We start from the raw sequence: 14,131 nt of genomic DNA, 5'->3' as shown, positions 1-14,131 counted from the left end.
TCAGTTGAGCGTCTGCCTTTGGCTCAGGTCATGGTTCTGGGGTCCTGGGATAGGGCCCAGAGTCGGGCTCCCTGCTCAGTGGGAAGCCTGCTTCTCCTGCCTCTGCCTACTGCTCTCCCTGCTTGTGTTCACTGTGTCTGTCAAACAGATGAATAAAATCTTAAAAAAAAAAAAAAATGAGATTCTTTGCATTCTTTTATTCATATTGAGGTTTTCAAAATCTGGTATTTGTTTGTAGCACATCCTAATTCTGAGTGGCTACATTTCAGTAGCCACACGTGGCTCATGGTTAATATATTAGCTAATATATTAGCACAGATGGGGATCATTCAGAGATTATCTAGACATGTACCTGAGGACCCTTTTTTTTATGAGACTGGCCTTGTATCTCTCTGAAATTCACTTTCCTCATATGTGAAATGGGAATAATAGAACCTACTTCAGAGAGCCTATATAAAATTAATTGGTATTGCAGAAGTTGCAAATAGCAGTGCACAGCAAGTACAGTATCTCTCTCTCTCTCCATACATATTGGTTCCATTTCTATGGAGAACCTTGACTAATATATGTGTGACGCAAGATACCCCAGATACCATCAGCGTTTGGTTATAGAAAAATGTCATGTCATATTTTTATTAAGCAACTTATTATTATTGCTCCAGCCCACAGACCTGAGGGCCAGGAAGCCTTCCTCTTGCAAATCTACACACAGGACCACCAGCTGCACCACCACATGGATCCGCCCTGTCCTTCCTCTCTTGCTCATGCTCCTGGTTGTGGCAAAGTCGTCTCCCCACAAAGTGGCACAAGCCTTCCAGTGTCCATGCCCCAGATCCTCTGAATCTTCCAGGGTTTACAGCCATTGAAACACGAGAGCTCTGCTGGGCTCCAGGGCCAGGGCTGGACAGAATGAATGGTCCCCTCTCCAAATCCAGCCACACGTCCTTGGCTGACCTGCAAAGCATTTCTGACTAGGCCCAGAGTGTCTAAAACTGTCTTTCAGACTTCTGTTAGCTCCGGCTTTCATTCCATGTCTAGAATCTTTTAAGTCTCTGGATAAACTTCCCTATATGTTTCTGATTTTTTTTTTGTCTAACCCTATATGTTGTTCCATTTGCTGTTCTCTACCTTGCCCTGCTCTGAGCACCAGGAAATGGGCCCTGATGTGCCATGCTTTGGGTTTTCTTTTTATTGGGCTCCTGGTTGGATTTGACCACTGGGAGTTACCAGCAGAAGATCCATCCAGAGGGAGGTGTGAGGATGAAGCATTTATTCTCTGCCCCTTCCCTACTTGGTCATCACAGTTCCAGCATGGCCTGTAGTCCTTCTAGGCTCCAGCTGCATGGCTCTGCTCTCCCTGCCTTCGATGGGGAGTTCCAAGGTCTTTTCTTTCCTTAGTCCCTTCAGGGCTGGGCTTGGTGCTACTAGTGTCTACTTACATCAGTATCCCTTGTTGGCTTCCTCATATCTGCTCACAGCTCTGGAGGGTGTCCTTTCATTAATGCCTCTTCAGTTTCTCCATCTAAGTTGCACTCTCTTTCCTGCAAAGAAGCTGGAAGATGGGACATCTGGGTGGCTCAGTGGTTGAGCTCAGGTCATGATCCCGGGGTCCTGGGATCAAGTCCCATGTTGGGCCACATGGGGAGCCTACTTCTCCCTCTGCCTATGTCTTTCTCTGTGTCTCTCATGAATAAATAAATAAATAATCTTTAAAAAAAAGGAAGCTGATTAACTTGAATCCATTCTTTAGGGCAGAGTGGGAGGGTAACCTTCCCTTCTCATTTTCTTGGGCTACCCTGACTCCAACTGAGTAAGGGACAGGCAAGTCTAGGTAGGGAGAGATAGACAGGGGGCTATGTGGTCTGGCTCAGAGAAATCCCCAAAATGCTGAGATGTAAGGAAACCAGAGATAAGGGAGTAGAGCAGACCACCTGGTTCCTGATGTTAGAGAATATTTTTCTTTGGTGGCTACAATGTAACCACGGAAAATAACCAGACCACAAAGAAGTCAGTCATTAAGGCTGTTATCAAAAGTCCTTGCTCAAACCAAGACAACACCAGAATCTCAGGGCCACGAGCTTCCCAGTCAGCTCCCAGTAGAAGACTGCCACTCCCAGCCCCCAGTGGCAACCTGTCGGGACCCTCTCACCCCGAGAGCCTTCTCTGTATCCCCACTTAATAAACTTCTCTCCCTTTACTTACTCACCTTTGTCTGTGAGATTCATTCTTCGACTCCATGAGACAAGAGTCTAGCTCGCCCACTTCAAGACGTCCTCCTCCCCTTCTCATGAAAGAAAAGATTTCACGAATATCAACAGATTCAAACGAATAATGAAGGGGGAGCAGAGGCAGAGATGTTGACAGTAATAAAATCAGGTGCCAGATGGAAAGGTAAACTGGCCTTGAAAGCACCCAGAGGACTCACCGCCTCCTCCCCATTTCCCTGTGGATTGTTCCCTGGGGATTCACTAATTCTGTGGATCATAATAATCCTGACTCAATGGTCAATATTGATGAGGTTTTGGAATATAGGTGAGGTTTGGAGCTGCCCACCGAGATAGAATTCTTGAAATGTCTATGGTGCAAAATGGTGGTTTGATTAAGGCCTGAGAACACGACCCCTGGGCAGGATGAGCTGCTGTCCCAGGGATTGGGAGGGGTGGCTGGTTATATACCTGCAGACTCAGGGGTGACAAGGAAAAGGGAGGTTTCAAAAGGACTTTCATATGCTAAAGTCCTTTTAAAAGGACTTACCAATGAGATAGTGGAGGCCTTGCCATTGTCAAGTCAAAGATTGCTTGTCCCTCTAGCAAGATATTAAGACAGTTGGAAACTTCCTGAGGAATGTCACCCATATCCTATCCTGGGGGGGGGGGGGTCATTTGTGGGCTATCAGCTTGTGCTTTGTCCTCAGCTAGCCCTCGGTGGCACTGATTAGTCTTCTCCTTCTACTTTGTCATCCTCAAATCCCTGAACTCATGGTCTTCCCTCCAGTTCTGATACTTCTCATGTGAAAAGGCATCATTCACTCAGCCAAATCTGACACTTTAGAGCTTTCAGCAGCTTCTCCTCCTCCTCGCTCACCCCTGGAAAGGGCTACTTCCCAAAGTCCTATTGATACTCCCCCTCAAATATCTCACAAGTCTTTTTTTGCCCCTTGCCTGTGGTCTCTGCCTTCATTTGGGCCCGTAGCCTAGCGCTCCTGGATTGCTACGATAGATTTCTAGCTTATTATTGATGAGGAAACAGAAGGCTAGCTGAGGAAAAAGGAGAAGTTGACACCCCACAACTCCCGCCCCCCCAAGGTGGGATATGTGTGACATTCCTCATTAACTCCTGGCTGCCCTGAAGGTAAGGAAAGGAAAAACAAATAGTTAACTTATAGAAATCACAGTCCTGCAAGACATAAGTCTCCCTCAATTTACAAATGTCTTGGTAATCTAAAAGAAAAAAAGCAATTTTTATCAGTAACTTAGCTTCCAAAAGGAAATGTAGATACAATTATAACCTGCAGCCCATTGGTAGATACTTGAAGTGGACAGAATGTAATGCTCCTCCCTCCATGGTAACTCTTGGCCAACACTATGGAATATATTAAGTAAAGATAAATGATATTCTGCAATTATACGTCCATGAGTTCTTTTAAATATTTTATTTATTTATTCATGAGAGACACACGGAGAGAGGCAGAGATAGGCAGAGGGAGAAGCAGGATCCCTGTGCGGAGCCAGACGTGGGACTCGACCTCAGGACCCTGGGATCACGCCCTGAAGCAAAGGCAGCCGTTCAACCACTGAGCCACCCAGGTGCCTTCCAACTCTGTTAAAGTAAATACCTTGCTAAAGGGGAAAACACCCTTAACTTGACAATGACAAGGCCTGTAGTATCTCAAAGGTCCTCTTCAGCATAAGAAAGTTCTTTTGAAAACCTCCGTCTTCCTTCTCCCCCAACTCCCAAGTATGTAATCGGTCACTCCTCACAATCCCCAGGGCAGCAGCTCTTCCTGACCTCGGGGCCTCCCGAGAATAGTGAATAGTGGAACCTTTATTTTCCCAACAAACATGTATCACTTATGAATTAAAAAAAGTTTTTAAAAAAATATTTTATTATTCATGAGAGACACACAGAGAGAGGGGGCCAGAGACATAGGCGGAGGGAGAAGCAGGCTCCCCATGGGGAGTCCAGTGTGGAACTCGATCCCAGAACTCCGGGATCACACCCTGAGCTGAAGGCAGCCACCAGACACCTAAAAAAAAAAAAAAAAAAAAAAAAAAAGCTTTTAATGAAAGTATTGGCCTGCCCCAGGATTAATCCTAGTTCACATCTTCTATTTGTTTTCCTCTAGTCATGATATTTTATCCAGAGATTTTAATTACTCTCTGTACGGCAATGATTATGTTCCATATTTCCATTTAGAAACCTTTTTCAAGCTACAAATATCTATATTCCCTACTGGAGATTCATAAAAAAAAAAAAATCAAACCACTATTTTGCACCAAAGATGCCTCAAGAATTCTTTCTTGGAGGGATCCCTGGGTGGCTGAGCGGTTCAGCGCCTGCCTTCATCCCAGGGTGTGACCCTGGAGACCCGGGATCGAGTCCCACGTCGGGCTCCTTGCATGGAGCCTGCTTGTGTTTCTGCCTCTCTGTCTCTCATGAATAAATAAAATTAAAAAAACAAACAATTCTTTCTTGGTCCTTGGCTCCAGATCTCACCCCACCAAACCTCACCTATATTCTAAAACTGCATCCTTATCTCTGGCTTCACTTCCCTAATCACATTTACTCCAATTGTCACACTGGTTTTCTGAGTTTTTTGTTTGTTTGTTTGTTTTAGAATTGAAACCTTTTTAAGTCATCCATCTGTTGTAAATCTTCCCATTTTCAATGTGGGGAAGTTTCACAGTTTTCCCATAAAGCCACAAGCATTACTGAGCTGTGGGATCTCCCGCATGTTATGTATTTTAGCATTATAATGAGGTAAAGGTAGTTGTGGGGCTTTCCAGAGGTCACTCTCCCGTCCTTCTATGCAGGCCTGAGTCAGGAGTTCAGCTCTGACTGGTCTGGAAGGGTGGACAGGCTGGACGGGCTGGATGTCTTGTCAGAGCTGTTGGTTTTGCTCGAGGGGATTTTGTTTTTCCTGTGCCTTGAGTTAAGAGCTAAGCTGGAAAGAAGATCTTAAGGAACAAACAATGTGTGACAAAGGTCAGTGAGTACAAGCAGATGAGCAGGAAATGTCCATCTTGGGGGTAGGGGACAGATTGGGTAAAACTATAGGTTACAGTTAGAGACTTTTGAATGGTAATGGTTTTAGACACCAGGGAAACTTCAGGATACTTGAAATAGAAATAATTTGTGGGGGTACCTGGGTGGCTCAGTGGCTTAAGCGTCCACCTTCAGCTCAGGTCATGATCCCAGAGTCCTGGGATTGAGGCCCGCCTTGGGCTCCCTAACCCGAGGGGAGCCTGCTTCTCCCTCTCCCTCTGCTCTTCCCTCTGCTCATTATTTTTCTCTCTCTCTCAAATAAGTAAATAAATTTTTTTTAAAAAAAGAAACACACCAGAAAAGTCACTGAAAACATAAGATATTGAATAAATTTATAAACTAGAGAACAGGATATAGAAACATTGTAATATTTCTTTAGGCCAAGCTGGAAGGAATGCAGCTCTTCAGCTCCTCCCATCTGAGGCTTGTTCCCTTTCTCTGTGCCCTCCCACCTCTTCAAGGGCTACTACTTCTTCAACCTTTGCTCTTCTGAATTTTACTTATTTTTAAAATTCATTTTCAAAGATTTTATTTATCTGACAGAGAGTGTGCGCACATGAGCCACAGTAGGGGCAGAGGGAGAGGGAGATGCAGACTCCCTCCGGAATAGGGAGCCTGATGCGGGACTGGATCCCTGGATCCCAGGATCGTGACCTGAGCCAAAGGCAGGTGCTTACCTGACTGAGCCACCCAGGTGCCCCCTGCTGTCCTGATGTTTAAAAATCACCATTTAAATACAGTGTAGGGATCCCTGGGTGGCGCAGTGGTTTGGCGCCTGCCTTTGGCCCAGGGCGCGATCCTGGAGACCCGGGATCAAATCCCACATCGGGCTCCTGGTGCATGGAGCCTGCTTCTCCCTCTGCCTATGTCTCTGCCTCTCTCTCTCTCTCTGTGACTATCATAAATAAATAAAAAAAATTAAAAAAAAAAAAATAAATAAATACAGTGTAGTAAACTTCCATTTTATTGAAAAGAAACCAGCCCTCCACCACCCACATTCCTTTGGCGACTGTCCCTTCACTTCATCCTTAAGTTTCTGCAAAGAGCTGTTGGTTCTCTGGGCCTCCACTTTCTGACTTGACATTCTCTCTTCAAGTGATTTTCCCCAGACCACTCCACTGAAAACACTGTCATCCACATTGACTTCTTTGTTGTTCAGTCATAGTGAGCAGCATTTAATTTGACCATTTTGTTTTATTTGACCACTTTATAGAATTTCACAATATAGACAAATGTTGGCTTTACCTTGTCTCATCCTTTGATTTCTATGATAGCACCTGCCTTTGGTTTTTCTACCATTTTAGCTATGCTTTCTCAATTTCCTTCTTTAGCTTCCCTTTTCTTTTCCTATATGTTAATGTTCCTAGTGTACCCCTTTGGGGCTTCACTTTCTCAAATGCCATACTTTCCTGGACCTTTAATTCTACTCCAATGTCCTTTTTCTTTTTTTAAAAATATTTAATTTATTTATTTACGAGAGACACACAGAGAGAGGCAGAGACACAGGCAGAAGGAGAAGCAGCCTAGCCTCCCTGCAAGGAGTCTGATGCGGGACTTGATCCCAGGACCCCAGGATCATGTCCTGAGCCAAAGGCAGACACTCAACTGCTAAGCCACCCCGGCGTCCTTCCAATATTCTCAATATGCCAGTTGTCTGCACATCTCTAGCTCCTGCCCAGATATTTTGTGGATATCTTGATTTTCTATCCAGTAGTCTCTAATGTGTTATGCACACCTTCCTTGAGGTATGCAAAAAAATGTATATAGTTCCAGGAGAAAAAGTTAGGTATTGCTAATTGCATTTATTTTCTCATCTGAAAACTAAAGATATAATGCTTTGTTAATATTTGTATATTCGTTATCAGCAGTGTCCTCAGTGGCTTCTTTGTCTTCTCATTTCTGTGTTGCAAAGTACATGCTTTATCTCTAGGTTCCAACCACCCACATAGATGCAAAGGCATAGAGAAGCTCAAGTTCTGCTGAGTATTTCTTATAGAGAGATGGTCACACATGGGCACATTCCAGCTATGTGTGGCCCTTGATTCCCCTTTCACCCTTCACTCCTGAGCTTCAACAAATCCTAAATCTGATTATTATTCCTGAATGATGGTGGCAGGCTCATATGCCCACTCTAAAACAACTCACAGGGATGCCTGGGTGGCTCAGGGTTTGAGCGTCTGTCTCTGGCTCAGGTCGTGATCCTGGGGTCTTGAGATTGAGTCCTGCATCAGGCACCCTGCGGGGAGCCTGCTTCTCCCTCTGCCTGTGTCTCTGCCTCTCTCTGTGTCTCTAATGAATAAATAAATAAAATCTTTAAAACAACTCATGGACGTATAGTTGCAGAATTTATCTTTACTTAATATATTCCATAGTATTCCATATGGAATATATTCCATAGTATCATTTATCTTTACTTAATATATTCCATAGTATTGGCCAAGAGTTACCATGGTGCTCCAAGTGGCTTGGGACACAAGTGTGTTGTCAATCCAGACCAGCTGAGATTAGGCCATTTTATACCTGTCACATTATTACCCAAGCTGTTAATTTCATTGAAAAATAACAAAAGAGGGCAGCCCCGGTGGCAGAGCGGTTTAGCGCCACCTGCAGCCGGGGGTGTGATCCTGGAGACCTGGGATCAAGTCCCACGTCGGGCTCTCTGCATGGAGCCTGCTTCTCTCTCTGTCTGTGTCTCTGCTACTCTCTCTCTCTGCATCTCTATGAATAAATAAAACCTTAAAAAAAAAAAAAAGAAAAATAACAAAAGAATGATGATCATAAAAGGGTACAATCTTTGCAGTGCCTTTTGCAGCATAGAGGGTACCTATGAAGGGATCCCTGGGTAGTGCAGGGGTTTAGCGCCTGCCTTTGGCCCAGGGTGTGATCCTGGAGACCGGGGATCGAATCCCATGTCGGGCTCCCGGTGCATGGAGCCTGCTTCTCCCTCTGCCTCTCTCTCTCTCTCTCTGACTATCATAAATAAATAAAAATTAAAAAAAAAAAGAAAAAATTTTTTTCCATATAGACTTTCACTGGTTATCTCATAGGAAAGCTTTTTTTCATTTTGCAAAAGGAAAGTGTTTCAAATTTGAAAACACGTGCTCATCAGTATTTTGCTATCTAACAGATATATTTTAAAACATAACCAACATTATTTGTTCAAGAATAGTGTGATAGTTTAGAACGGTGGGAAGATTACTACTTCTCAAAACACTTTATGATACAGAGATAAAAGTGCATGAAAACTGGTATTTAGGGACACCTGGGTGGCTCAGTGGTTGAGCATCTGCCTTCGGTTCAGGAGGTGACCCCGGAATCCAGGATGGAGTCCTGCATCAGGCCCCTGCATGGAGCCTGCTTCTCCCTTTGCCTATGTCTCTGCCTCTCTCTATATATCTCTCATGAGTAAAAATTAAAATCTTAAAAAAAAAAAAACCTGGTATTTTGACATGCTTCTCTATTTAACATGATTTAAAAAAAAAAAAAGATTATATTTATTCATGAGAGACACAGAGAGAGGCAGAGACATAAGCAGAGGGAGAAGCAGGCTCCATGCAGGGAGCCCAATGTGGGACTCCAACCCGGACTCGATCCTGGACCCCAGGATCATGCCCTGAACCAAAGGCAGATGCTCAACTGCTGAGCCACCCAGGCAACCCTATTTAACATGATTTTAATGGCAAAAGTGGCCAAGCATTCACTCATATTTTGTGTCTGGCAAGTTGTGAATGAATTGCAACTATAAATTGGCCATGAATGTGAGTCTGGCAAAAATCAGTGAAAACATTTTGTAAAAATCTATTGGCTGTGTGGAATTTTCAATAGAGTATTGTATACTTTGTAATTATTTGTTACTTGTTGCTACACATTATTTTTATTTATGGCGTAAAATGTATAATAATTTGTGATCATTTCCAAGAGAGCTTGTTAACATTTACCAGCACACCACCACTCATTATGACTCAGATGCCACTAGCTAGTTCTTCCACTCTCCTAACCTGCCTTTCCTTCCTTGTCTTACTTAAGAAACATAACTTTAAGTGACTATAGCAAGAAATATGATGTGTGGAAAATAAAATTGCAATTGCCTTAAAAATCAGTGCCTGGGGATCCCTGGGTGGCCCAGTGGTTTGGCGCCTGCCTTTGGCCCAGGGCGCGATCCTGGAGACCCGGGATCGAATCCCACGTCGGGCTCCCGGTGCATGGAGCCTGCTTCTCCCTCTGCCTGTGTCTCTGCCTCTCTCTCTCTCTCTCTGTGACTATCATAAAAAAAAAAAAAAAAAAAAAAAAAAAAATCAGTGCCTGAACTGCAGAGGAATAGTAACCATTGTGGTTTATTGAGACTCTCTGAGTCTTTGAGCCAGGCGGAAGAAGGGATATTCAAAGACTCATCCTGATTAATTTTAAGAAAGCAGATTAGTTCGGATTTAAAGGCTGCACAGAATGAGTTTCCCAATCCAGACCTACCAATCTTGCAGTTCCCAGTCGGTTATAGTAATAATAGGTTCTTTCAATCTGAGTTTTTAATACTGAGTTTTCATTATTCTCAGATTCTTAATTTTGTCATGGGAAAAGAGAATGTATGCTTCACTATTACTAGATGACATTTAAAATTGGAATTCAGAATCTGGAATTTTTTATCTAAAAAAAGACAGGATAAATAAATTAAAAGTTGCATAAATTTATCCTAGATAGACTAGTTTGACTCTATCACTAGCTAAAGTGATGAATTAAAGTAAGTCCTTAAACTATTTATTTTCTTTACAGTCTACCTAATTACAGACTACTTTATAGTCTACCTGGACCAGATTGCTTGAATTAAAAAAAATAAGAGTTTTGTATGTTATTAGAGAATTCTTCCCCAGTAAAAGTGAACACAAAAAAATTTCCCAGATTAAGCCAGCCACTCACCCTGTCTATAAAAATAGAGCCAGTCTCACTCCAAGGTTAACAGAAGGAACTTCATTATGGGGGTGGGGGGGTGGGGGGTGGAACACCTGGGTGGCTCAGTGGTTGAGCATCTGCCTTGGGTTTGGGTTGAGATCCAAGGGTCCTGGGATCTAGTACCGCATTGGGGGGATTCCCACTGGGGAACAGGGTGTGATCCTGTGACGCAGGATCAAGTCCCATGTCGGGCTCCCTGCATGGAGTCTGCTTCTCCCTCTGCCTCTCTGCCTATCTCTCTGCCCCCCCATGAATAAATAAATAAAATCTTTAAAAAATAAATAAAATGAAATCTGATAAAAAAAAAAAAAACACCATTTGGTTTTTCAACACGAAACCTAAAACAACAATGTAGTTAGGACTAAAACCAGGTTGGGGTTGACTGAGTCCTCCTCGCTGGCTTGAGCACAGGCTTCTAGCCCTCATGGGGTCAGGAGGTTTTGATTCTAGAAGTGCCTTCTTGATTCTCCTCAACAAGAAGACCAAACAAGCTTATTGCAAGATGAACAGCAACTCAAGAGGGGTCCATGTCCTTGAAGTGGGCTCCCAATCCGAGCTGGAAACCCCCTCGGGGGGGGTGCCAGCTCGAGGCACCACTCAGATTTTCAGAGGCTGATCCCAGACAGAGCAGCTTTATTTCCGCACAGAAATAGTTCCGTTTAGGCACTGAGGGGGGCACTTGACGGGATGAGCACTGGGTGTTAGTCTATATGCTGACAAATTGAACACCAATAAAAAATAAATTTATATATTAAAAAAAGGAAGCTGCCAATGTGAACCAAAAAAAAAAAAAAAAGAAAGAAATAGTTCGTTTAAAATGAAATCTGTGGGCAGCTTGGGTGGCTCAGCAGTTTAGTGCTGCCTTCAGCCCAGGGTGTGATCCTGGAGACCTGGGTTCGAGTCCTGCATCAGGCTTCCTGCATGGAGCCTGCTTCTCCCTCTGCCTGTGTCTCTGCCCCCCGCCCTCTGTGTCTCTCATGAATAAATGAATAAATAAAATATAAAAAAAAAAGAGAGAACCTCATTATGGGGGCAGTGGGAAAAATAAGTAAGGCCACTGGAGTGGCAGTGGCTAAGGATGGCTCACAAGCATCATCTCTGATAATTATTTACTGCAGAAAGTAAGAAAACTTGGGCAAAGTATTTTTAAGTGAAGTTAAAAATCATAAATTCACAGGGGAGGCATGAGATGAAAAGTCAGCAGATTAATTTCCAGCCAACATGATTGAGCAAGCTAGTGCAGAAAGTTGTCTGGTGTAGGGCTAAACACGTAGAAATACTGAATAAAATAATGCAATTAAAAATACAACAATTTTTAATTTAGTTGAAAACTAAGAGAAAGAAATATACAGGAAAGAAAAGACAAAAGGCAAATCTGAATTCGTAGAGGTGAGCACACTTGAAACGAGGATTCATTTTGGAGTGTTAGAATGGAGAACAAGTGATGTCTGGGTGGCTCAGTGGTTGGGTATCTGCCTTTGCTCAGGGTGTGATCCCGGGGTCCTGGGATCCAGTCCCACATCAGGCTCCCTGCACGGAGCCTGCTTTTCCCTCTGCCTATATCTTTGCCTCTCTCTCTCATGAATAAATAAATAAAATCTTAAAAAAAAAAAAAGAATGTAGAACAAGCCTTAATAGGTGTCCACACACTAGGGCCTCAGTGTCCAGGTTTCAACTTCCATATTCAAAGTTAGCTGCAACTACCTGTATGCTGCTGGAAATAAAGATGGGCTGGCTCATTTCTGAAATGGGATTATATCCACCTCCCCCCTCCACGGGCTTAGTGGCAGGAGCAAGGATGCTGGCCATCCATGGGAATTCATTATTTTAGTTTTTAAAAAAGATTTTATGTATTTATTTGAGAGAGAGAGAGAGTGCACATGATAGAGAGAGAGAGTGAGTGGTAGGGAAGGGCAAAGGAAGAGAGAGAAGCAGATCCCCCCACTGAGCAGGGAGACTGATATGGGGCTGGATCCCAGGATCCTGACCTGGGCAGAAGGCAGGCACTTAACCAACTGAACCACCTGGGCAAACCGACCCTTAGGAGTTCTATTTAAATAAAAAAATCACTGATAAGAAATTCAGGTTCCAGAATTGTGCTATCCTTAGTAGTGGATTTAGATTTTCAGCTAAGTAAGATAGGAAATACAAGCTAAAAAATTAATGAATATTCAACGTATCTGGTACCCTAAATACTGTTGGGGCCAAGCAAAGGCATATGGGAAGCAGGTATGCTTCTACAGCCCTGGCACAGGGGCTCACAGGAAAACTGATCCCTCCAAAACATGAGCTCATAGTCAAAAGTGACAATAGGAAAAGAAAAAAGATCACCAAGGATAGCCAGCTGACCCAGCAAATTGTATCCTAAGACTAAGAGAAAATAGAGCAAGTTGAAAAAGATGTTATGTGTAAAGGACAGAATTCATATGCCAAAAAAAAGAATATGCTTTAAGAAAAAGTTACTGAGCCTGGGTGGCTCAGTCTGTTAAGAGTTACATCTCTGGCTGGCTCAGCGGTTTAGCGTCTGCTTCGGCCCCCAGGCGTGACCCTGGGGTCCCCTGGGGTCCCGGGATCGAATCCCGCGTCGGGCTCCCTGCGAGGAGTCTGCTTCTCCCTCTGCCTGTGTCTCTGCCCTCCCCCTCTCTCTGTGTCTCTCACGAATAAATAAAAATTTAAGAAAAACAAACAAACAAACAAATAAACACGAGTCTGTCTGTCTGCCTTGGGCTGATGTAATGATCCCCAGGTCCTGGAGTGGAGCCGGAGGTGGGCTCCCTGCTCAGGGGAGAGCCTCTTTCTCCTTGGCCCACCCCCCAGGTCTCTCTCTCAAATAAAAATCTTTTTTTTTTTTTTAGGAAAAAGTTACTTTATATGTGTATATATATATACATATATATATATATTTAAAGATTTTCTTTATTTATACATGAGAGTCACACAGAGAGAGGCAGAGACACAGGCAGAGGGAGAAGCAGGAGGATCCCGTGGATCCCCATGCGGGACCTAGTCCCAGGACCCCAGTATTACCACCTGAGCCCAAAGTAGACGCTCAACCGCTGAGCCACCCAGGCTGCCCTAAAAAATATTCCTTTTTTTTTTTTTTTTTTAAGATTTATTTATCCGAGGGGGGGGGTGGGGAGAGAGAGGGAGGGAGAGACAGGCAGAGGGAGAAGCAGGCTCCATGCAAAGAGCCCGACGCGGGACTCGATCCCGAGACCCCGGGGTCACGCCCTGAGCTGAAGGCAGGCGCTAAACCGCTGAGCCACCCGCGGCTGCCCTAAAAAAATATTCCTGATATAAATTCTACAAATGAAATTCTACATCATGAAATAAAAAAGACTTGCACGCCGACGTTATAAAAGACCAGGAAAGAAGGTGTGAAGAAACTCGCAGGTTGGAGGAGACCGAGACCTGACAGCTGAGTGCAATAGGGCAGGGACTCTGCGTTGGGTCCTCGGCCAGAAAAAGGACGTTCAGGGGAAAAGGAAGCTGGGACGAGGCCTCCAGAGTAGTTCCGTAACCTTAGGGTCCCGGCTCCGAGGATCCCTGGACTGTGGTCCTGAACGATGCCGACCGTGGCGGAAGCTCAGGGAAGGGCGTGCGCGAGCTCTTAGAATTGTTATTTCTAAATAACAGGAGGAGAAGAAGGCAAAGAGGAGGAGGAGGAGGAGGAGGAGGAGGCGGGTCGGGGCAGAGGCTGCGGGCAGGCTACGCCGGGCTTCCGCGAGCCCCCCCAGCCCGAGGCGCACCCACCTGCGGCTGTAGGTGGGCGGGCGGTGCGGGCGCGGAGCCCCGGGGAGCGGCGAGCAAGCCCCGCCGGCCGCACTGCGCAGGCGCCGGGACTGTCGGTTCCCAGGCCCGGGGCTCCTCGCGCTTCTGGGCCTGCGCACTGGGGCCGGGGAGCCGCGAGCAAGCCCGCGGG

General features: G+C 44.7%; 1 long non-coding RNA gene across 4 annotated transcripts; it reads right to left on the bottom strand.

Moving 5' to 3' along the window:
• Nucleotides 1-601: 601 nt before the first annotated feature.
• On the bottom strand, nt 602-14,113 carry LOC112661364 (uncharacterized). Of its 4 annotated transcripts, XR_007403545.1 has the most exons (6): nt 13,963-14,113; nt 7,411-7,554; nt 2,755-4,246; nt 2,207-2,281; nt 1,440-1,552; nt 602-954 (listed from the first exon to the last, which is right to left on the bottom strand). It is a non-coding gene; the product is annotated as an uncharacterized LOC112661364 (long non-coding RNA). The 4 variants fall into 4 exon arrangements; XR_007403547.1 differs by lacking the exon at nt 7,411-7,554 and having other exon boundaries at nt 13,963-14,112; XR_007403546.1 differs by lacking the exon at nt 2,755-4,246 and having other exon boundaries at nt 13,963-14,104.
• Nucleotides 14,114-14,131: the final 18 nt, after the last annotated feature.

The sequence above is a fragment of the Canis lupus genome, chromosome 18 (genome assembly GCF_003254725.2).
Source record: "Canis lupus dingo isolate Sandy chromosome 18, ASM325472v2, whole genome shotgun sequence".
Lineage (NCBI taxonomy): Eukaryota > Metazoa > Chordata > Mammalia > Carnivora > Canidae > Canis > Canis lupus.
The sequence above is the reverse complement of the archived record's forward strand: the minus strand, read 5'-3'. Positions and strand labels throughout refer to the sequence as shown.